The following is a 23,661-nucleotide window of genomic DNA, read 5'->3' as shown; positions in this document are numbered from 1 at the left end:
AGGAGAGAGGCCCAAGCAATACGCGCCCCGAGGAGCGTCTTGCCACATGTCACCACTGGGTCTGAATGAGCGCCTCCAGGAGAGAGGCCCAACCAAGACGCGCCCCGAGGAGTGTCTTGCCACATGCCAACACTGGGTCTGACTGAGCGCCTCCAGGAGAGAGGCCCAAGCAAGATGCGCCCCGAGGAGCGTCTTGCCACGTGTCAACACTGGGTCTGACTGAGCGCCTCCAGGAGAGAGGCCCAAGCAAGACGAGCCCCGAGGAGCGTCTTGCCACATGTGAACACTGGGTCTGACTGAGCGTCTCCAGGAGAGAGGCCCAAGCAAGACGCGCCCGGGGGAGCGTCTTGAAACATGTCAGCACTCGGTCTGACTGAGCGCCTCCAGGAGAGAGGCCCAAGCAAGACGCGCCCCGAGGAGCGTCTTGACACATGTCTCCTCTGGGTCTGACTGAGCACCTCCAGGAGAGAGGCCCAAGCAAGACGCGCCCCGAGGAGCGTCTTGCCACATGTCAACACTGGGTCTGACTGAGCGCCTCCAGGAGAGAGGCCCAAGCAAGAAGCGCCCCGAGGAGCGTCTTGCCACATGTCAACACTGGGTCTGAATGAGCGCCTCCAGGAGAGAGGCCCGAGGAGCGTCTTGCCACATGTCACCTCTGGGTCTGACTGAGCGCCTCCAGGAGAGAGGCGCAAGCAAGAAACGCCCGAGGAGCGTCTTGACACATGTCAGCACTCGGTCTGACTGAGCGCCTCCAGGAGAGAGGCCCAAGCAAGAAGCGCCCCGAGGAGCGTCTTGCCACATGTCAACAATGGGTCTGACTGAGGGCCTCCAGGAGAGAAGCCCAAGCAAGACGCGCCCCGAGAAAGTCTTGCCACATGTCACTACTCGGTTCGACTGAGCGCCTCCAGGAGAGAGGTCCAAGCAAGACGCACCCCGAGGAGAGTCTTGCCACATGTCAACACTGGGTCTGACAGAGGGCATCCAGGAGAGAGGCCCAAGCAATACGCGCCCCAAGGAGCCTCTTGCCACATGTCAACAATGGGTCTGACTGAGGGCCTCCAGGAGAGAAGCCAAAGCAAGACGCGCCCCGAGGAGCTTCTTTCCACATGTCAACAATGGGTCTTACTGAGGGCCTCCATGAGAGAAGCCCAAGCAAGACGCGCCCAGAGGAGCGTCTTGCCACATGTCAACACTGGGTCTGACTGAGCGCCTCCAGGAGAGAGGCCCAAGCAAGACACGCCCCGAGGAGCGTCTTGCCACATGTCAACACTGGGTCTGACTGAGCGCCTCCAGGAGAGAGGCCCAAGCAAGACACGCCCCGAGGAGCGTCTTGACACATGTCAACACTGGGTCGGACTGAGGGCATCCATGAGAGAAGCCCAAGCAAGACGCGCCCCGAGGAGAGTCTTGCCATCAGACCCAGAGGTGACATGTGGCAAGACGCTCCTCGGGCCTCTCTCCTGGAGGCGCTCAGTCAGACCCAGTGTTGACATGTGGCAAGACGCTCCTCGGGGCGCTTCTTGCTTGGGCCTCTCTCCTGGAGGTGCTCAGTCAGACCCAGTGTTGACTTGTGGCAAGACGCTCCTCGGGGCGCGTCTTGCTGGGGCTTCTCTCATGGAGGCAATCAGTCAGACCCTGTGTTGACATGTGGCAAGATGCTCGTCGGGGCACGTCTTGCTTGGGCCTCTCTCCTGGAGGCGCTCAGTCAGACCCAGAGGAGACATGTGTCAAGACGCTCCTCGGGGCGCGTCTTGCTTGGGCCTCTCTCCTGGAGGCGCTCAGTCAGACCGAGTGCTGACATGTTGCAAGACGCTCCTCCGGGCGCGTCTTGCTTGGGCCTCTCTCCTGGAGGCGCTCAGTCAGACCCAGTGTTCACATGTGGCAAGACGCTCCTCGGGGCGCGTCTTGCTTGGGCCTCTCTCCTGGAGGCGCTCAGTCAGACCCAGTGTTGACACGTGGCAAGACGCTCCTCGGGGCGCGTCTTGCTTGGGCCTCTCTCCTGGAGGCGCTCAGTCAGACCCAGTGTTAGCATGTGGCAAGACACTCCTCGGGGCGCGTCTTGGTTGGGCCTCTCTCCTGGAGGCGCTCATTCAGACCCAGTGCTGACATGTGGCAAGACGCTCCTCGGGGCGCGTCTTGCTTGGGCCTCTCTCCTGGAGGCGCTCAGTCAGACTGAGTAGTGACATGTGGCCTGACGCTCCTCGGGGCGCGTCTTGCTTGGGCCTCTCTCCTGGAGGCGCTCAGTCAGACCCGGTGGTGACATGTGGCAAGACACTCCTCGGGGCGCGTCTTGCTTGGGCCTCTCTCCTGGAGGCCCTCTGTCAGACCCAGTGTTGACATGTGTCAAGACGCTCCTCGGGGCGCGTCTTGCTTGGGCTTCTCTCCTGGAGGCCCTCAGTCAGACCCATTGTTGACATGTGGCAAGACGCTCCTCGGGGCGCATCTTGCTTGGGCTTCTCTCCTGGAGGCGCTCAGACAGACCCAGTGTTCACATGTGGCAAGACGCTCCTCGGGGCGCGTCTTGCTTGGGCCTCTCTCCTGGAGGCGCTCAGTCAGACTGAGTAGTGACATGTGGCCTGACGCTCCTCGGGGCGCGTCTTGCTTGGGCCTCTCTCCTGGAGGCGCTCAGTCAGACCCAGTGGTAACATGTGGCAAGACACTCCTCGGGGCGCGTCTTGCTTGGGCCTCTCTCCTGGAGGCCCTCTGTCAGACCCAGTGTTGACATGTGTCAAGACGCTCCTCGGAGCGCGTCTTGCTTGGGCCTCTCTCCTGGAGGCGCTCAGTCAGACCCAGAGGAGACATGTGTCAAGACGCTCCTCGGGGCGCGTCTTACTTGGGCCTCTCTCCTGGAGGCGCTCAGTCAGACCGAGTGCTGACATGTTGCAAGACGCTCCTCCGGGCACGTCTTGCTTGGGCCTCTCTCCTGGAGGCGCTCAGTCAGACCCAGTGTTCAACTGTGGCAAGACGCTCCTCGGGGCGCGTCTTGCTTGGGCCTCTCTCCTGGAGGCGCTCAGTCAGACCCAGTGTTGACACGTGGCAAGACGCTCCTCGGGGCGCGTCTTGCTTGGGCCTCTCTCCTGGAGGCGCTCAGTCAGACCCAGTGTTGGCATGTGGCAAGACACTCCTCGGTGCGCGTCTTGGTTGGGCCTCTCTCCTGGAGGCGCTCATTCAGACCCAGTGGTGACATGTGGCAAGACGCTCCTCGGGGCGCGTATTGCTTGGGCCTCTCTCCTGAATGCCCGCTGTCAGACCGAGTGTTGACATGTGGCAAGACTCTCCTCGGGGCGCGTCTTGCTTGGGCTTCTCTCATGGAGTTCCTCAGTCCGACCCAGTGTTGACATGTGGCAAGACGCTCCTCGGGGCGCGTATTGCTTGGGCCTCTCTCCTGAATGCCCGCTGTCAGACCGAGTGTTGACATGTGGCAAGACTCTCCTCCGGGCGCGTCTTGCTTTGGCCTCTCTCCTGGAGGCGCTCAGTCCGACCGAGTGCTGACATGTGCCCCGGAGGCACTCAGTCAGACCGAGTAGTGACATGTGGCAAGACGCTCCTCGGGGCGCATCTTGCTTGGGCCTCTCTCCAGAAGGCCCTCAATCAGACCCAGTGTTGACACGTGGCAAGACGCTCCTCGGGGCGCGTCTTGCCTTATGTCTGCACTCGGTCTGACTGAGCGCCTCCATTAGAGAGGCCCAAGCAAGACGCGCCCCGAGGAGTGTCTTGCCACATGTCAACAATGGGTCTGACTGAGGGCCTCCAGGAGAGAAGCCCAAGCAAGACGCGCCCAGAGGAGCGTCTTGCCACATGTCAACACTGGGTCGGACTGAGGAACTCCATGAGAGAAGCCCAAGCAAGACGCGCCCCGAGGAGAGTCTTGCCACATGTCAACACTCGGTCTGACAGAGGGCATTCAGGAGAGAGGCCCAAGCAATACGCGCCCCGAGGAGTGTCTTGCCACATGTCACCACTGGGTCTGAATGAGCGCCTCCAGGAGAGAGGCCCAACCAAGACGCGCCCCGAGGAGTGTCTTGCCACATGCCAACACTGGGTCTGACTGAGCGCCTCCAGGAGAGAGGCCCAAGCAAGATGCGCCCCGAGGAGCGTCTTGCCACGTGTCAACACTGGGTCTGACTGAGCGCCTCCAGGAGAGAGGCCCAAGCAAGACGAGCCCCGAGGAGCGTCTTGCCACATGTGAACACTGGGTCTGACTGAGCGTCTCCAGGAGAGAGGCCCAAGCAAGACGCGCCCGGGGGAGCGTCTTGAAACATGTCAGCACTCGGTCTGACTGAGCGCCTCCAGGAGAGAGGCCCAAGCAAGACGCGCCCCGAGGAGCGTCTTGACACATGTCTCCTCTGGGTCTGACTGAGCACCTCCAGGAGAGAGGCCCAAGCAAGACGCGCCCCGAGGAGCGTCTTGCCACATGTCAACACTGGGTCTGACTGAGCGCCTCCAGGAGAGAGGCCCAAGCAAGAAGCGCCCCGAGGAGCGTCTTGCCACATGTCAACACTGGGTCTGACTGAGCGCCTCCAGGAGAGAGGCCCAAGGAGCGTCTTGCCACATGTCACCTCTGGGTCTGACTGAGCGCCTCCAGGAGAGAGGCGCAAGCAAGAAACGCCCGAGGAGCGTTTTGACACATGTCAACACTGGGTCTGACTGAGCGCCTCCAGGAGAGAGGCCCCAGGAAGACGCGCCCCGAGGAGCGTCTTGCCACATGTCAGCACTCGGTCTGACTGAGCGCCTCCAGGAGAGAGGCCCAAGCAAGAAGCGCCCCGAGGAGCGTCTTGCCACATGTCAACAATGGGTCTGACTGAGGGCCTCCAGGAGAGAAGCCCAAGCAAGACGCGCCCCGAGAAAGTCTTGCCACATGTCACTACTCGGTTCGACTGAGCGCCTCCAGGAGAGAGGTCCAAGCAAGACGCACCCCGAGGAGAGTCTTGCCACATGTCAACACTGGGTCTGACAGAGGGCATCCAGGAGAGAGGCCCAAGCAATACGCGCCCCAAGGAGCCTCTTGCCACATGTCAACAATGGGTCTGACTGAGGGCCTCCAGGAGAGAAGCCAAAGCAAGACGCGCCCCGAGGAGCTTCTTTCCACATGTCAACAATGGGTCTTACTGAGGGCCTCCATGAGAGAAGCCCAAGCAAGACGCGCCCAGAGGAGCGTCTTGCCACATGTCAACACTGGGTCTGACTGAGCGCCTCCAGGAGAGAGGCCCAAGCAAGACACGCCCCGAGGAGCGTCTTGCCACATGTCAACACTGGGTCTGACTGAGCGCCTCCAGGAGAGAGGCCCAAGCAAGACACGCCCCGAGGAGCATCTTGACACATGTCAACACTGGGTCGGACTGAGGGCCTCCATGAGAGAAGCCCAAGCAAGACGCGCCCCGAGGAGAGTCTTGCCATCAGACCCAGAGGTGACATGTGGCAAGACGCTCCTCGGGCCTCTCTCCTGGAGGCGCTCAGTCAGACCCAGTGTTGACATGTGGCAAGACGCTCCTCGGGGCGCTTCTTGCTTGGGCCTCTCTCCTGGAGGTGCTCAGTCAGACCCAGTGTTGACTTGTGGCAAGACGCTCCTCGGGGCGCGTCTTGCTGGGGCTTCTCTCATGGAGGCAATCAGTCAGACCCTGTGTTGACATGTGGCAAGATGCTCGTCGGGGCACGTCTTGCTTGGGCCTCTCTCCTGGAGGCGCTCAGTCAGACCCAGAGGAGACATGTGTCAAGACGCTCCTCGGGGCGCGTCTTGCTTGGGCCTCTCTCCTGGAGGCGCTCAGTCAGACCGAGTGCTGACATGTTGCAAGACGCTCCTCCGGGCGCGTCTTGCTTGGGCCTCTCTCCTGGAGGCGCTCAGTCAGACCCAGTGTTCACATGTGGCAAGACGCTCCTCGGGGCGCGTCTTGCTTGGGCCTCTCTCCTGGAGGCGCTCAGTCAGACCCAGTGTTGACACGTGGCAAGACGCTCCTCGGGGCGCGTCTTGCTTGGGCCTCTCTCCTGGAGGCGCTCAGTCAGACCCAGTGTTAGCATGTGGCAAGACACTCCTCGGGGCGCGTCTTGGTTGGGCCTCTCTCCTGGAGGCGCTCATTCAGACCCAGTGCTGACATGTGGCAAGACGCTCCTCGGGGCGCGTCTTGCTTGGGCCTCTCTCCTGGAGGCGCTCAGTCAGACTGAGTAGTGACATGTGGCCTGACGCTCCTCGGGGCACGTCTTGCTTGGGCCTCTCTCCTGGAGGCGCTCAGTCAGACCCAGTGGTGACATGTGGCAAGACACTCCTCGGGGCGCGTCTTGCTTGGGCCTCTCTCCTGGAGGCCCTCTGTCAGACCCAGTGTTGACATGTGTCAAGACGCTCCTCGGGGCGCGTCTTGCTTGGGCTTCTCTCCTGGAGGCCCTCAGTCAGACCCATTGTTGACATGTGGCAAGACGCTCCTCGGGGCGCGTCTTGCTTGGGCTTCTCTCCTGGAGGCGCTCAGACAGACCCAGTGTTCACATGTGGCAAGACGCTCCTCGGGGCGCGTCTTGCTTGGGCCTCTCTCCTGGAGGCGCTCATTCAGACCCAGTGGTGACATGTGGCAAGACGCTCCTCGGGGCGCGTATTGCTTGGGCCTCTCTCCTGAATGCCCGCTGTCAGACCGAGTGTTGACATGTGGCAAGACTCTCCTCGGGGCGCGTCTTGCTTGGGCTTCTCTCATGGAGTTCCTCAGTCCGACCCAGTGTTGACATGTGGCAAGACGCTCCTCGGGGCGCGTATTGCTTGGGCCTCTCTCCTGAATGCCCGCTGTCAGACCGAGTGTTGACATGTGGCAAGACTCTCCTCCGGGCGCGTCTTGCTTTGGCCTCTCTCCTGGAGGCGCTCAGTCCGACCGAGTGCTGACATGTGCCCCGGAGGCACTCAGTCAGACCGAGTAGTGACATGTGGCAAGACGCTCCTCGGGGCGCATCTTGCTTGGGCCTCTCTCCAGAAGGCCCTCAATCAGACCCAGTGTTGACACGTGGCAAGACGCTCCTCGGGGCGCGTCTTGCCTTATGTCTGCACTCGGTCTGACTGAGCGCCTCCATTAGAGAGGCCCAAGCAAGACGCGCCCCGAGGAGTGTCTTGCCACATGTCAACAATGGGTCTGACTGAGGGCCTCCAGGAGAGAAGCCCAAGCAAGACGCGCCCAGAGGAGCGTCTTGCCACATGTCAACACTGGGTCGGACTGAGGAACTCCATGAGAGAAGCCCAAGCAAGACGCGCCCCGAGGAGAGTCTTGCCACATGTCAACACTCGGTCTGACAGAGGGCATTCAGGAGAGAGGCCCAAGCAATACGCGCCCCGAGGAGCGTCTTGCCACATGTCACCACTGGGTCTGAATGAGCGCCTCCAGGAGAGAGGCCCAACCAAGACGCGCCCCGAGGAGTGTCTTGCCACATGCCAACACTGGGTCTGACTGAGCGCCTCCAGGAGAGAGACCCAAGCAAGATGCGCCCCGAGGAGCGTCTTGCCACGTGTCAACACTGGGTCTGACTGAGCGCCTCCAGGAGAGAGGCCCAAGCAAGACGAGCCCCGAGGAGCGTCTTGCCACATGTGAACACTGGGTCTGACTGAGCGTCTCCAGGAGAGAGGCCCAAGCAAGACGCGCCCGGGGGAGCGTCTTGAAACATGTCAGCACTCGGTCTGACTGAGCGCCTCCAGGAGAGAGGCCCAAGCAAGACGCGCCCCGAGGAGCGTCTTGACACATGTCTCCTCTGGGTCTGACTGAGCACCTCCAGGAGAGAGGCCCAAGCAAGACGCGCCCCGAGGAGCGTCTTGCCACATGTCAACACTGGGTCTGACTGAGCGCCTCCAGGAGAGAGGCCCAAGCAAGAAGCGCCCCGAGGAGCGTCTTGCCACATGTCAACACTGGGTCTGACTGAGCGCCTCCAGGAGAGAGGCCCAAGGAGCGTCTTGCCACATGTCACCTCTGGGTCTGACTGAGCGCCTCCAGGAGAGAGGCGCAAGCAAGAAACGCCCGAGGAGCGTCTTGACACATGTCAACACTGGGTCTGACTGAGCGCCTCCAGGAGAGAGGCCCCAGGAAGACGCGCCCCGAGGAGCGTCTTGCCACATGTCAGCACTCGGTCTGACTGAGCGCCTCCAGGAGAGAGGCCCAAGCAAGAAGCGCCCCGAGGAGCGTCTTGCCACATGTCAACAATGGGTCTGACTGAGGTCCTCCAGGAGAGAAGCCCAAGCAAGACGCGCCCCGAGAAAGTCTTGCCACATGTCACTACTCGGTTCGACTGAGCGCCTCCAGGAGAGAGGTCCAAGCAAGACGCACCCCGAGGAGAGTCTTGCCACATGTCAACACTGGGTCTGACAGAGGGCATCCAGGAGAGAGGCCCAAGCAATACGCGCCCCAAGGAGCCTCTTGCCACATGTCAACAATGGGTCTGACTGAGGGCCTCCAGGAGAGAAGCCAAAGCAAGACGCGCCCCGAGGAGCTTCTTTCCACATGTCAACAATGGGTCTTACTGAGGGCCTCCATGAGAGAAGCCCAAGCAAGACGCGCCCAGAGGAGCGTCTTGCCACATGTCAACACTGGGTCTGACTGAGCGCCTCCAGGAGAGAGGCCCAAGCAAGACACGCCCCGAGGAGCGTCTTGCCACATGTCAACACTGGGTCTGACTGAGCGCCTCCAGGAGAGAGGCCCAAGCAAGACACGCCCCGAGGAGCGTCTTGACACATGTCAACACTGGGTCGGACTGAGGGCCTCCATGAGAGAAGCCCAAGCAAGACGCGCCCCGAGGAGAGTCTTGCCATCAGACCCAGAGGTGACATGTGGCAAGACGCTCCTCGGGCCTCTCTCCTGGAGGCGCTCAGTCAGACCCAGTGTTGACATGTGGCAAGACGCTCCTCGGGGCGCTTCTTGCTTGGGCCTCTCTCCTGGAGGTGCTCAGTCAGACCCAGTGTTGACTTGTGGCAAGACGCTCCTCGGGGCGCGTCTTGCTGGGGCTTCTCTCATGGAGGCAATCAGTCAGACCCTGTGTTGACATGTGGCAAGATGCTCGTCGGGGCACGTCTTGCTTGGGCCTCTCTCCTGGAGGCGCTCAGTCAGACCCAGAGGAGACATGTGTCAAGACGCTCCTCGGGGCGCGTCTTGCTTGGGCCTCTCTCCTGGAGGCGCTCAGTCAGACCGAGTGCTGACATGTTGCAAGACGCTCCTCCGGGCGCGTCTTGCTTGGGCCTCTCTCCTGGAGGCGCTCAGTCAGACCCAGTGTTCACATGTGGCAAGACGCTCCTCGGGGCGCGTCTTGCTTGGGCCTCTCTCCTGGAGGCGCTCAGTCAGACCCAGTGTTGACACGTGGCAAGACGCTCCTCGGGGCGCGTCTTGCTTGGGCCTCTCTCCTGGAGGCGCTCAGTCAGACCCAGTGTTAGCATGTGGCAAGACACTCCTCGGGGCGCGTCTTGGTTGGGCCTCTCTCCTGGAGGCGCTCATTCAGACCCAGTGCTGACATGTGGCAAGACGCTCCTCGGGGCGCGTCTTGCTTGGGCCTCTCTCCTGGAGGCGCTCAGTCAGACTGAGTAGTGACATGTGGCCTGACGCTCCTCGGGGCACGTCTTGCTTGGGCCTCTCTCCTGGAGGCGCTCAGTCAGACCCAGTGGTGACATGTGGCAAGACACTCCTCGGGGCGCGTCTTGCTTGGGCCTCTCTCCTGGAGGCCCTCTGTCAGACCCAGTGTTGACATGTGTCAAGACGCTCCTCGGGGCGCGTCTTGCTTGGGCTTCTCTCCTGGAGGCCCTCAGTCAGACCCATTGTTGACATGTGGCAAGACGCTCCTCGGGGCGCGTCTTGCTTGGGCTTCTCTCCTGGAGGCGCTCAGACAGACCCAGTGTTCACATGTGGCAAGACGCTCCTCGGGGCGCGTCTTGCTTGGGCCTCTCTCCTGGAGGCGCTCAGTCAGACTGAGTAGTGACATGTGGCCTGACGCTCCTCGGGGCGCGTCTTGCTTGGGCCTCTCTCCTGGAGGCGCTCAGTCAGACCCAGTGGTAACATGTGGCAAGACACTCCTCGGGGCGCGTCTTGCTTGGGCCTCTCTCCTGGAGGCCCTCTGTCAGACCCAGTGTTGACATGTGTCAAGACGCTCCTCGGGGCGCGTCTTGCTTGGGCTTCTCTCCTGGAGGCCCTCAGTCAGACCCATTGTTGACATGTGGCAAGACGCTCCTCGGGGCGCGTCTTGCTTGGGCTTCTCTCCTGGAGGCGCTCAGACAGACCCAGTGTTGACATATGACAAGACGCTCCTCGGGGCGCGTCTTGCTTGGGCCTCTCTCCTGGAGGCGCTCAGTCAGAACCAGAGTTGACATGTGGCAAGACGCTCCTCTGGGCGCGTCTTGCTTGGGCCTCTCTCCTGGAGGCCCTCTGTCAGACCCAGTGTTGACATGTGGCAAGACGCTCCTCAGGCCTCTCTCCTGGAGACGCTCAGTCAGACCCAGTGTTGACATGTGGCAAGACGCTCCTCGGGGCGCTTCTTGCTTGGGCCTCTCTCCTGGAGGTGCTCAGTCAGACCCAGTGTTGACATGTGGCAAGACGCTCCTTGGGGCGCGTCTTGCTGGGGCTTCTCTCATGGAGGCACTCAGTCAGACCCAGTGTTGACATGTGGCAAGATGCTCGTCGGGGCACGTCTTGCTTGGGCCTCTCTCCTGGAGGCGCTCAGTCAGACCCAGAGGAGACATGTGTCAAGACGCTCCTCGGGGCGCGTCTTGCTTGGGCCTCTCTCCTGGAGGCGCTCAGTCAGACCGAGTGCTGACATGTTGCAAGACGCTCCTCCGGGCGCGTCTTGCTTGGGCCTCTCTCCTGGAGGCGCTCAGTCAGACCGAGTGCTGACATGTTGCAAGACGCTCCTCCGGGCGCGTCTTGCTTGGGCCTCTCTCCTGGAGGCGCTCAGTCAGACCCAGTGTTGACACGTGGCAAGACGCTCCTCGGGGCGCGTCTTGCTTGGGCTTCTCTCCTGGACGCCCTCAGTCAGACCCATTGTTGACATGTGGCAAGACGCTCCTCGGGGCACGTCTTGCTTGGGCCTCTCTCCTGGAGGCGCTCAGTCAGACCGAGTAGTGACATGTGGCAAGATGCTCCTCGGGGCGCGTCTTGCTTGGACCTCCCTCCTGGAGGCGCTCAGTCAGACCGAGTAGTGACATTTGGCAAGACGCTCCTCGTGGCGCGTCTTGCTTGGACCTCTCTCCTGGAGGCGCTCAGTTAGACCGAGTAGTGACATGTGGCAAGACGCTCCTCGGGGCACGTCTTGCTTGGGCCTCTCTAATGGAGGCGCTCAGTCAGACCGAGTGCTGACATAAGGCAAGACGCTCCTCGGGGCGCGTCTTGCTGGGGCCTCTCTCCTGGAGGAGCTCAGTCAGACCCAGTGGTGACACGTGGCAAGACGCCCCTCGGGGCGCACCTTGCTTGGGCCTCTCTCCTGGAGGCGCTAAGTCAGACCCAGTGTTGACACGTGGCAAGACGCTCCTCGGGGCGCGTCTTGCTTGGGCCTCTCTCCTGGAGGCGCTCAGTCAGACCCAGTGTTGACATGTGGCAAGACTCTCCTCGGGGCGCGTCTTGCTTGGACCTCTCTCCTGGAGGCGCTCAGTCAGACCGAGTAATGACATGTGGCAAGACGCTCCTCGGGGCGCGTCTTGCTTGGGCCTCTCTCCTGGAGGCACTCAATTAGACCCAGTGTTGACATGTGGCAAGACGCTCCTCGGGGCGCGTCTTGCTTGGGCTTCTCTCCTGGAGGCGCTCATTCAGACCCAGTGGTGACATGTGGCAAGACGCTCCTCGGGGCGCGTATTGCTTGGGCCTCTCTCCTGAATACCCTCTGTCAGACCCAGTGTTGACATGTGTCAAGACGCTCCTCGTTGCGCGTCTTGCTTTGGCCTCTCTCCTGGAGGCGCTCAGTCCGACCGAGTGCTGACATGTGCCCCGGAGGCACTCAGTCAGACCGAGTAGTGACATGTGGCAAGACCCTCCTCGGGGCGCTTCTTGCTTGGGCCTCTCTCCAGAAGGACCTCAATCAGACCCAGTGTTGACACATGGCAAGACGCTCCTCGGGGTGCGTCTTGCCTTATGTCAGCACTCGGTCTGACTGAGCGCCTCCATTAGAGAGGCCCAAGCAAGACGCGCCCCGAGGAGTGTCTTGCCACATGTCAACAATGGGTCTGACTGAGGGCCTCCAGGAGAGAAGCCCAAGCAAGACACGCCCAGAGGAGTGTCTTGCCACATGTCAACACTGGGTCGGACTGAGGAACTCCATGAGAGAAGCCCAAGCAAGACGCCCCCCGAGGAGAGTCTTGCCACATGTCAACACTCGGTCTGACAGAGGGCATTCAGGAGAGAGGCCCAAGCAATACGCGCCCCGAGGAGCGTCTTGCCACATGTCACCACTGGGTCTGAATGAGCGCCTCCAAGAGAGAGGCCCAACCAAGACGCGCCCCGAGGAGTGTCTTGCCACATGCCAACACTGGGTCTGACTGAGCGCCTCCAGGAGAGAGGCCCAAGCAAGATGCGCCCCGAGGAGCGTCTTGCCACGTGTCAACACTGGGTCTGACTGAGCGCCTCCAGGAGAGAGGCCCAAGCAAGACGAGCCCCGAGGAGCGTCTTGCCACATGTGAACACTGGGTCTGACTGAGCGTCTCCAGGAGAGAGGCCCAAGCAAGACGTGCCCGGAGGAGCGTCTTGCAACATGTCAGCACTCGGTCTGACTGAGCGCCTCCAGGAGAGAGGCCCAAGCAAGACGCGCCCCGAGGAGCGTCTTGACACATGTCTCCTCTGGGTCTAACTGAGCACCTCCAGGAGAGAGGCCCAAGCAAGACGCGCCCCGAGGAGCGTCTTGCCACATGTCAACACTGGGTCTGACTGAGCACCTCCAGGAGAGAGGCCCAAGCAAGAAGCGCCCCGAGGAGCGTCTTGCCACATGTCAACACTGGGTCTGACTGAGCGCCTCCAGGAGAGAGGCCCGAGGAGCGTCTTGCCACATGTCACCTCTGGGTCTGACTGAGCGCCTCCAGGAGAGGGGCGCAAGCAAGAAACGCCCGAGGAGCGTCTTGACACATGTCAACACTGGGTCTGACTGAGCGCCTCCAGGTGAGAGGCCCCAGCAAGACGCGCCCCGAGGAGCGTCTTGCCACATGTCAACAATGGGTCTGACTGAGGGCCTCCAGGAGAGAAGCCCAAGCAAGACGCACCCCGAGGAGCGTCTTGCCACATGTCACTACTCGGTCTGACTGAGCGCCTCCAGGAGAGAGGTCCAAGCAAGACGCACCCCGAGGAGAGTCTTGCCACATGTCAACACTGGGTCTGACAGAGGGCATCCAGGAGAGAGGCCCAAGCAATACGCGCCCCGAGGAGCCTCTTGCCACATGTCAACAATGGGTCTGACTGAGGGCCTCCAGGAGAGAAGCCAAAGCAAGACGCGCCCCGAGGAGCTTCTTTCCACATGTCAACAATGGGTCTTACTGAGGGCCTCCATGAGAGAAGCCCAAGCAAGACGCGCCCCGAGGAGTGTCTTGCCACATGTCAACACTGTGTCTGACTGAGCGCCTCCAGGAGAGAGGCCCAAGCAAGACGCGCCCCGAGGAGCGTCTTGCCACGTGTCAACACTGGGTCTGACTTAGCGCCTCCAGGAGAGAGGCCCAAGCAAGATGCGCCCCGAGGAGCGTCTTGCCACGTGTCACCACTGGGTCTGACTGAGCTCCTCCAGGAGAGAGGCCCAAGCAAGACGCGCCCAGAGGAGCGTCTTGCCACGTGTCACCACTGGGTCTGATTGATCACCTCCAGGAGAGATGCCCCAGCAAGACGCGCCCCGAGGAGCGTCTTGCCTTATTTCAGCACTCGGTCTGACTGAGCGCCTCCAGGAGAGAGGCCCAAGCAAGACGCGCCCAGAGGAGCGTCTTGCCACATGTCAACACTGGGTCTGACTGAGCGCCTCCAGGAGAGAGGCCCAAGCAAGACACGCCCCGAGGAGCGTCTTGACACATGTCAACACTGGGTCGGACTGAGGGCCTCCATGAGAGAAGCCCAAGCAAGACGCGCCCCGAGGAGAGTCTTGCCACATGTCAACACTCGGTCTGACAGAGGGCATTCAGGAGAGAGGCCGAAGCAATACGCGCCCCGAGGAGCGTCTTGCCACATGTCACCACTGGGTCTGAATAAGCGCCTCCAGGAGAGAGGCCCAACCAAGACGCGCCCCGAGGAGTGTCTTGCCACATGCCAACACTGGGTCTGACTGAGCGCGTCCAGGAGAGAGGCCCAAGCAAGACGCGCCCCGAGGAGCCTCTTGCCACGTGTCAACACTGGGTCTGACTGAGCGCCTCCAGGAGAGAGGCGCAAGCAAGACGCGCCCAGAGGAGCGTCTTGCCACATGTCATCACTGGGTCTGACTGAGCGCCTCCAGGAGAGAGGCCCAAGCAAGACACGCCCCGAGGAGCGTCTTGACACATGTCAACACTGGGTCGGACTGAGGGCCTCCATGAGAGAAACCCAAGCAAGACGCGCCCCGAGGAGAGTCTTGCCACATGTCAACACTCGGTCTGACAGAGGGCATTCAGGAGAGAGGCCGAAGCAATACGCGCCCCGAGGAGCGTCTTGCCACATGTCACCACTGGGTCTGAATGAGCGCCTCCAGGAGAGAGGCCCAACCAAGACGCGTCCCGAGGAGTGTCTTGCCACATGCCAACACTGGGTCTGACTGAGCGCCTCCAGGAGAGAGGCCCAAGCAAGACGCGCCCCGAGGAGCGTCTTGCCACATGTCAACACTGGGTCTGACTGATCGCCTCCAGGAGAGAGGCCCAAGCAAGACGCGCCCCGAGGAGCGTCTTGCCACATGTCAACACTGGGTCTGACTGAGCGCCTCCAGGAGAGAGGCCCAAGCAAGACGCGCCCTGAGGAGCGTCTTGCCACATGTCAACAATGTGTCTGACTGAGGGCCTCCAGGAGAGAGGCCCAAGCAAGATGCGCCCGAAGTAGCGTCTTGCCACATGTCAACACTGGGTCTGACAGAGGGCCTCCAGGAGAGAGGCCCAAGCAAGACGCGCCCCGAGGAGCGTCTTGCCACATGTCACCTCTGGTTCTGACTGAGCGCCTCCAGGAGAGAGGCCCAAGCAAGACGCGCCCCGAGGAGCGTCTTGTCACATGTCAACACTGGGTCTGTCTGAGCGCCTCCAGGAGAGAAGCCCAAGCAAGACGCGCCCCGAGGAGCGTCTTGCCACATGTCAACAATGGGTCTGACTGAGGGCCTCCAGGAGAGAGGCCCAAGCAAGACGCGCCCCGAGGAGCGTCTTGACACATGTCAACACTGGGTATGACTGAGGGCCTCCAGGAGAGAGGCCCAATCAAGATGCGCCCGGAGGAGCGTCTTGCCACATGTCAACACTGGGTCTGACAGAGGGCCTCCAGGAGAGAGGCCCAAGCAAGACGCGTCCCGAGGAGCGTCTTTCCACATGTCAGCACTCGGTCTGACTGAGCGCCTCCAGGAGAGAGGCCCAAGCAAGACGCGCCCAAAGGAGCGTCTTGCAACATGTCAACAATGGGTCTGACTGAGCGCCTCCAGGAGAGAGGCCCAAGCAACACGCACCCCGAGGAGCGTCAGGCCACATGTCACTACTCAGTCTGACTGAGCGCCTCCAGGAGAGAGGCCCAAGCAAGACGCGCCCCGAGGAGCGTCTTGCCACGTGTCAACACTGGGTCTGATTGAGGGCCTTCTGGAGAGAGGCCCAAGCAAGACGCGCCCCGAGGAGTGTCTTGCCACATGTCAACAATGGATCTTACTGAGGGCCTCCAGGAGAGAAGCCCAAGCAACACGCGCCCCGAGGAGCTTCTTGCCACATGTCAGCACTCGGTCTGACTGAGCGCCTCCAGGAGAGAGGCCAAAGCAAGACGCGCCCCGAGGAGCGTCTTGACACATGTCAACACTGGGTCTGACAGAGGGCCTCCATGAGAGAGGCCCAAGCAAGACGCGCCCCGAGGAGTGTCTTGCCACATGTCAAGACTGGGTCTGACTGAGCGCCTCCAGGAGAGAGGCCCAAGCAAGATGCGCCCCGAGGAGCGTCTTGCCACATGTCACCACTGGGTCTGACTGAGCGCCTCCAGGAGAGAGGCCCAAGCAAGACGCGCCCCGAGGAGCGTCTTGCCTTATGTCAGCAGTCGGTCTGACTGAGCGCCTCCAGGAGAGAGGCCCAAGCAAGACGCGCCCCGAGGAGCGTCTTGCGACATGTCACTACTCGGTCTAACTGAGCGCCTCCAGGAGAGAGGTCCAAGCAAGACGCACCCCGAGGAGCGTCTTGCCACATGTCACTACTCGGTCTGACTGAGCGCCTCCAGGAGATAGGCCCAAGCAAGACGTGCCCCGAGGAGCGTCTTGCCACATGTCAACAATGGGTCTGACTGAGGGCCTCCAGGAGAGAAGCCCAAGCAAGACGCACCCCGAGGAGCGTCAGGCCACATGTCAACACTGGGTCTGACTGAGCCCCTCCAGGAGAGAGGCCCCAGCAAGACGCGCCCAGAGGAGCGTCTTGCCACATGTCAGCAGTCGGTCTGACTGAGCGCCTCCAGGAGAGAGGCCCAAGCAAGAAGCACCCCGAGGAGCTTCTTGCCACATGTCAACAATGGGTCTCACTGAGGGCCTCCAGGAGAGAAGCCCAAGCAAGACGCGCCCCGAGGAGCGTCTTGCCACATGTCAACACTGGGTCTAATTGAGCTTCTCCAGGAGAGAGGCCCAAGCAAGACATACCCCGAGGAGCGTCTTGCCACATGTCACTACTCGGTCTGACTGAGCGCCTCAAGGAGAGAGGTCCAAGCAACACGTTTCCCGAGGAGCGTCTTGCCACATGTCAACAATGGGTCTGACTGAGGGCCTCCAGGAGAGAAGCCCAAGCAAGAAGCGCCCCGAGGAGCGTCTTGCCACATGTCAACACTGGGTCTGACTGAGCGCCTCCAGGAGAGAGGCCCAAGCAAGACACGCCCCGAGGAGCGTCTTGACACATGTCAACACTGGGTCTGACTGAGGGCCTCCATGAGAGAAGCCCAAGCAAGACGCACCCCGAGGAGAGTCTTGCCACATGTCAACACTGGGTCTGACAGAGGGCATCCAGGAGAGAGGCCCAAGCAAGACGCGCCCCGAGGAGCGTCTTGCCACGTGTCAACACTGGGTCTGACTTAGCGCCTCCAGGAGAGAGGCCCAAGCAAGATGCGCCTCGAGGAGCGTCTTGCCACGTGTCAACAATGGGTCTCACTGAGGGCCTCCAGGAGAGAAGCCCAAGCAAGACGCGCCCCGAGGAGCGTCTTGCCACATGTCAACACTGGGTCTAATTGAGCGCCTCCAGGAGAGAGGCCCAAGCAAGACGCGCCCCGAGGAGCGTCTTGCCACATGTCACTACTCGGACTGACTGAGCGCCTCCAGGAGAGAGGTCCAAGCAACACGTGCCCCGAGGAGCGTCCTGCCACATGTCAACAATGGGTCTGACTGAGGGCCTCCAGGAGAGAAGCCCAAGCAAGAAGCGCCCCGAGGAGCGTCCTGCCACATGTCATCACTGGGTCTGACTGAGCGCCTCCAGGAGAGAGGCCCAAGCAAGACACACCCCGAGGAGCGTCTTGACACATGTCAACACTGGGTCTGACTGAGGGCCTCCATGAGAGAAGCCCAAGCAAGACGCGCCCCGAGGAGAGTCTTGCCACATGTCAACACTGGGTCTGACTGAGCGCCTCCAGGAGAGAGGCCCCAGCAAAGACGCGCCCCGATGAGCGTCTTGCCACACGTCAACAATGGGTCTGACTGAGGGCCTCCAGGAGAGAAGCCCAAGCAAGACGCGCCCCGAGGAGCGTCTTGCCACATGTCAACACTGGGTCTAATTGAGCGCCTCCAGGAGAGAGGCCCAAGCAAGACGCGCCCCGAGGAGCGTCTTGCCACATGTCACTACTCAGACTGACTGAGCGCCTCCAGGAGAGAGGCCCAAGCAAGACGCGCCCCGAGGAGCGTCTTGCCACATGTCACTACTCGGTCTAACTGAGCGCCTCCAGGAGAGAGGTCCAAGCAAGACGCGCCCCGAGGAGCGTCTTGCCAAATGTCACTCCTCGGTCTGACTGAGCGCCTCCAGGAGGGAGGTCCAAGCAAGACGCGCCCCGAGGAGCGTCTTGCCACATGTCACTACTCGGTCTGACTGAGCGTCTCCAGGAGAGAGGCCCAAGCAAGATGTGCCCCGAGGAGCGTCTTGCCACATGTCAACAATGGGTCTGACTGAGGGCCTCCAGGAGAGAAGCCCAAGCAAGACACGCCCCGAGGAGCGTCTTGACACATGTCAACACTGGGTCGGACTGAGGGCCTCCATGAGAGAAGCCCAAGCAAGACGCGCCCCGAGGAGAGTCTTGCCACATGTCAACACTCGGTCTGACAGAGGGCATTCAGGAGAGAGGCCGAAGCAATACGCGCCCCGAGGAGCGTCTTGCCACATGTCACCACTGGGTCTGAATGAGCGCCTCCAGGAGAGAGGCCCAACCAAGACGCGCCCCGAGGAGTGTCTTGCCACATGCCAACACTGGGTCTGACTGAGCGCCTCCAGGAGAGAGGCCCAAGCAAGACGCGCCCCGAGGAGCGTCTTGCCACGTGTCAACACTGGGTCTGACTGAGCGCCTCCAGGAGAGAGGCACAAGCAAGACGCGCCCAGAGGAGCGTCTTGCCACATGTCAACACTGGGTCTGACTGAGCGCCTCCAGGAGAGAGGCCCAAGCAAGACACGCCCCGAGGAGCGTCTTGACACATGTCAACACTGGGTCGGACTGAGGGCCTCCATGAGAGAAACCCAAGCATGACGCGCCCCGAGGAGAGTCTTGCCACATGTCAACACTCGGTCTGACAGAGGGCATTCAGGAGAGAGGCCGAAGCAATACGCGCCCCGAGGAGTGTCTTGCCACATGTCACCACTGGGTCTGAATGAGCGCCTCCAGGAGAGAGGCCCAACCAAGACGCGCCCCGAGGAGTGTCTTGCCACATGCCAACACTGGGTCTGACTGAGCGCCTCCAGGAGAGAGGCCCAAGCAAGACGCGCCCCGAGGAGCGTCTTGCCACATGTCAACACTGGGTCTGACTGATCGCCTCCAGGAGAGAGGCCCAAGCAAGACGCGCCCCGAGGAGCGTCTTGCCACATGTCAACACTGGGTCTGACTGAGCGCCTCCAGGAGAGAGGCCCAAGCAAGACGCGCCCTGAGGAGCGTCTTGCCACATGTCAACAATGTGTCTGACTGAGGGCCTCCAGGAGAGAGGCCCAAGCAAGATGCGCCCGAAGGAGCGTCTTGCCACTTGTCAACACTGGGTCTGACAGAGGGCCTCCAGGAGAGAGGCCCAAGCAAGACGCGCCCCGAGGAGCGTCTTGCCACATGTCACCTCTGGTTCTGACTGAGCGCCTCCAGGAGAGAGGCCCAAGCAAGACGCGCCCCGAGGAGCGTCTTGTCACATGTCAACACCGGGTCTGTCTGAGCGCCTCCAGGAGAGAAGCCCAAGCAAGACGCGCCCCGAGGAGCGTCTTGCCACATGTCAACAATGGGTCTGACTGAGGGCCTCCAGGAGAGAGGCCCAAGCAAGACGCGCCCCGAGGAGCGTCTTGACACATGTCAACACTGGGTATGACTGAGGGCCTCCAGGAGAGAGGCCCAAGCAAGATGCGCCCGGAGGAGCGTCTTGCCACATGTCAACACTGGGTCTGACAGAGGGCCTCCAGGAGAGAGGCCCAAGCAAGACGCGCCCCAAGGAGCGTCTTTCCACATGTCAGCACTCGGTCTGACTGAGCGCCTCCAGGAGAGAGGCCCAAGCAAGACGTGCCCAAAGGAGCGTCTTGCAACATGTCAACAATGGGTCTGACTGAGTGCCTCCAGGAGAGAGGCCCAAGCAACACGCGCCCCGAGGAGCGTCAGGCCACATGTCACTACTCAGTCTGACTGAGCGCCTCCAGGAGAGAGGCCCAAGCAAGACGCGCCCCGAGGAGCATCTTGCCACGTGTCAACACTGAGTCTGATTGAGGGCCTTCTGGAGAGAGGCCCAAGCAAGACGCGCCCCGAGGAGTGTCTTGCCACATGTCAACAATGGGTCTTACTGAGGGCCTCCAGGAGAGAATCCCAAGCAACACGCGCCCCGAGGAGCTTCTTGCCACATGTCAGCACTCGGTCTGACTGAGCGCCTCCAGGAGAGAGGCCAAAGCAAGACACGCCCCGAGGAGCGTCTTGACACATGTCAACACTGGGTCTGACAGAGGGCCTCCATGAGAGAGGCCCAAGCAAGACGCGCCCCGAGGAGTGTCTTGCCACATGTCAACACTGGGTCTGACTGAGCGGCTCCAGGAGAGAGGCCCAAGCAAGACGCGCCACATGTCAACAATGGGTCTTACTGAGGGCCTCCATGAGAGAGGCCCAAGCAAGACATACCCCGAGGAGCGTCTTGCCACATGTCACTACTCGGTCTGACTGAGCGGCTCCAGGAGAGAGGCCCAAGCAAGATGCGCCTCGAGGAGCGTCTTGCCACGTGTCAACAATGGGTCTCACTGAGGGCCTCCAGGAGAGAAGCCCAAGCAATACGCGCCCCGAGGAGCGTCTTGCCACATGTCAACACTGGGTCTAATTGAGCGCCTCCAGGAGAGAGGCCCAAGCAAGATGCGCCCCGAGGAGCGTCTTGTCACATGTCAACACTGGGTCTGTCTGAGCGCCTCCAGGAGAGAAGCCCAAGCAAGACGCGCCCCGAGGAGCGTCTTGCCACATGTCAACAATGGGTCTGACTGAGGGCCTCCAGGAGAGAGGCCCAAGCAAGACGCGCCCCGAGGAGCGTCTTGACACATGTCAACACTGGGTATGACTGAGGGCCTCCAGGAGAGAGGCCCAAGCAAGATGCGCCCGGAGGAGCGTCTTGCCACATGTCAACACTGGGTCTGACAGAGGGCCTCCAGGAGAGAGGCCCAAGCAAGACGCGCCCCAAGGAGCGTCTTTCCACATGTCAGCACTCGGTCTGACTGAGCGCCTCCAGGAGAGAGGCCCAAGCAAGACGTGCCCAAAGGAGCGTCTTGCAACATGTCAACAATGGGTCTGACTGAGCGCCTCCAGGAGAGAGGCCCAAGCAACACGCGCCCCGAGGAGCGTCAGGCCACATGTCACTACTCAGTCTGACTGAGCGCCTCCAGGAGAGAGGCCCAAGCAAGACGCGCCCCGAGGAGCATCTTGCCACGTGTCAACACTGGGTCTGATTGAGGGCCTTCTGGAGAGAGGCCCAAGCAAGACGCGCCCCGAGGAGTGTCTTGCCACATGTCAACAATGGGTCTTACTGAGGGCCTCCAGGAGAGAATCCCAAGCAACACGCGCCCCGAGGAGCTTCTTGCCACATGTCAGCACTCGGTCTGACTGAGCGCCTCCAGGAGAGAGGCCAAAGCAAGACACGCCCCGAGGAGCGTCTTGACACATGTCAACACTGGGTCTGACAGAGGGCCTCCATGAGAGAGGCCCAAGCAAGATGCGCCCCGAGGAGTGTCTTGCCACATGTCAACACTGGGTCTGACTGAGCGGCTCCAGGAGAGAGGCCCAAGCAAGACGCGCCACATGTCAACAATGGGTCTTACTGAGGGCCTCCATGAGAGAGGCCCAAGCAAGACATACCCCGAGGAGCGTCTTGCCACATGTCACTACTCGGTCTGACTGAGCGGCTCCAGGAGAGAGGCCCAAGCAAGATGCGCCTCGAGGAGCGTCTTGCCACGTGTCAACAATGGGTCTCACTGAGGGCCTCCAGGAGAGAAGCCCAAGCAATACGCGCCCCGAGGAGCGTCTTGCCACATGTCAACACTGGGTCTAATTGAGCGCCTCCAGGAGAGAGGCCCAAGCAAGATGCGCCCCGAGGAGCGTCTTGCCACATGTCACCACTGGGTCTGACTGAGCGCCTCCAGGAGAGAGGCCCAAGCAAGACGCGCCCCGAGGAGCGTCTTGCCTTATGTCAGCAGTCGGTCTGACTGAGCGCCTCCAGGAGAGAGGCCCAAGCAAGACGCGCCCCGAGGAGCGTCTTGCGACATGTCACTACTCGGTCTAACTGAGCGCCTCCAGGAGAGAGGTCCAAGCAAGACGCACCCCGAGGAGCGTCTTGCCACATGTCACTACTCGGTCTGACTGAGCGCCTCCAGGAGAGAGGCCCAAGCAAGACGTGCCCCGAGGAGCGTCTTGCCACATGTCAACAATGGGTCTGACTGAGGGCCTCCAGGAGAGAAGCCCAAGCAAGACGCGCCCCGAGGAGCGTCAGGCCACATGTCAACTCTGGGTCTGACTGAGCCCCTCCAGGAGAGAGGCCCCAGCAAGACGCGCCCCGAGGAGCGTCTTGCCACATGTCAGCACTCGGTCTGACTGAGCGCCTCCAGGAGAGAGGCCCAAGCAAGAAGCGCCCCGAGGAGCTTCTTGCCACATGTCAACAATGGGTCTCACTGAGGGCCTCCAGGAGAGAAGCCCAAGCAAGACGCGCCCCGAGGAGCGTCTTGCCACATGTCAACACTGGGTCTAATTGAGCGCCTCCAGGAGAGAGGCCCAAGCAAGACATACCCCGAGGAGCGTCTTGCAACATGTCACTACTCGGTCTGACTGAGCGCCTCAAGGAGAGAGGTCCAAGCAACACGTGCCCCGAGGAGCGTCTTGCCACATGTCAACAATGGGTCTGACTGAGGGCCTCCAGGAGAGAAGCCCAAGCAAGAAGCGCCCCGAGGAGCGTCTTGCCACATGTCAACACTGGGTCTGACTGAGCGCCTCCATGAGAGAAGCCCAAGCAAGACGCGCCCCGAGGAGTGTCTTGCCACATGTCAACACTGTGTCTGACTGAGCGCCTCCAGGAGAGGGGCCCAAGCAAGACGCGCCCCGAGGAGCGTCTTGCCACGTGTCAACACTGGGTCTGACTTAGCGCCTCCAGGAGAGGGGCCCAAGCAAGACGCGCCCCGAGGAGCGTCTTGCCACGTGTCAACACTGGGTCTGACTTAGCGCCTCCAGGAGAGAGGCCCAAGCAAGATGCGCCTCGAGGAGCGTCTTGCCACGTGTCAACAATGGGTCTCACTGAGGGCCTCCAGGAGAGAAGCCCAAGCAATACGCGCCCCGAGGAGCGTCTTGCCACATGTCAACACTGGGTCTAATTGAGCGCCTCCAGGAGAGAGGCCCAAGCAAGACATACCCCGAGGAGCGTCTTGCCACATGCCAACAATGGGTCTGACTGAGGGCCTCCAGGAGAGAGGCCCAAGCAAGACGCGCCCCGAGGAGTGTCTTGCCACATGTCAACACTGGGTCTGACTGAGCGGCTCCAGGAGAGAGGCCCAAGCAAGACGCGCCACATGTCAACAATGGGTCTTACTGAGGGCCTCCATGAGAGAGGCCCAAGCAAGACATACCCCGAGGAGCGTCTTGCCACATGTCACTACTCGGTCTGACTGAGCGGCTCCAGGAGAGAGGCCCAAGCAAGATGCGCCTCGAGGAGCGTCTTGCCACTTGTCAACAATGGGTCTCACTGAGGGCCTCCAGGAGAGAAGCCCAAGCAATACGCGCCCCGAGGAGCGTCTTGCCACATGTCAACACTGGGTCTAATTGAGCGCCTCCAGGAGAGAGGCCCAAGCAAGATGCGCCCCGAGGAGCGTCTTGCCACATGTCACCACTGGGTCTGACTGAGCGCCTCCAGGAGAGAGGCCCA

This window comes from Nothobranchius furzeri, chromosome 4 (assembly GCF_043380555.1).
Source record: "Nothobranchius furzeri strain GRZ-AD chromosome 4, NfurGRZ-RIMD1, whole genome shotgun sequence".
Classification (NCBI taxonomy): Eukaryota; Metazoa; Chordata; class Actinopteri; order Cyprinodontiformes; family Nothobranchiidae; genus Nothobranchius; species Nothobranchius furzeri.
The sequence above is the reverse complement of the archived record's forward strand: the minus strand, read 5'-3'. Positions refer to the sequence as shown.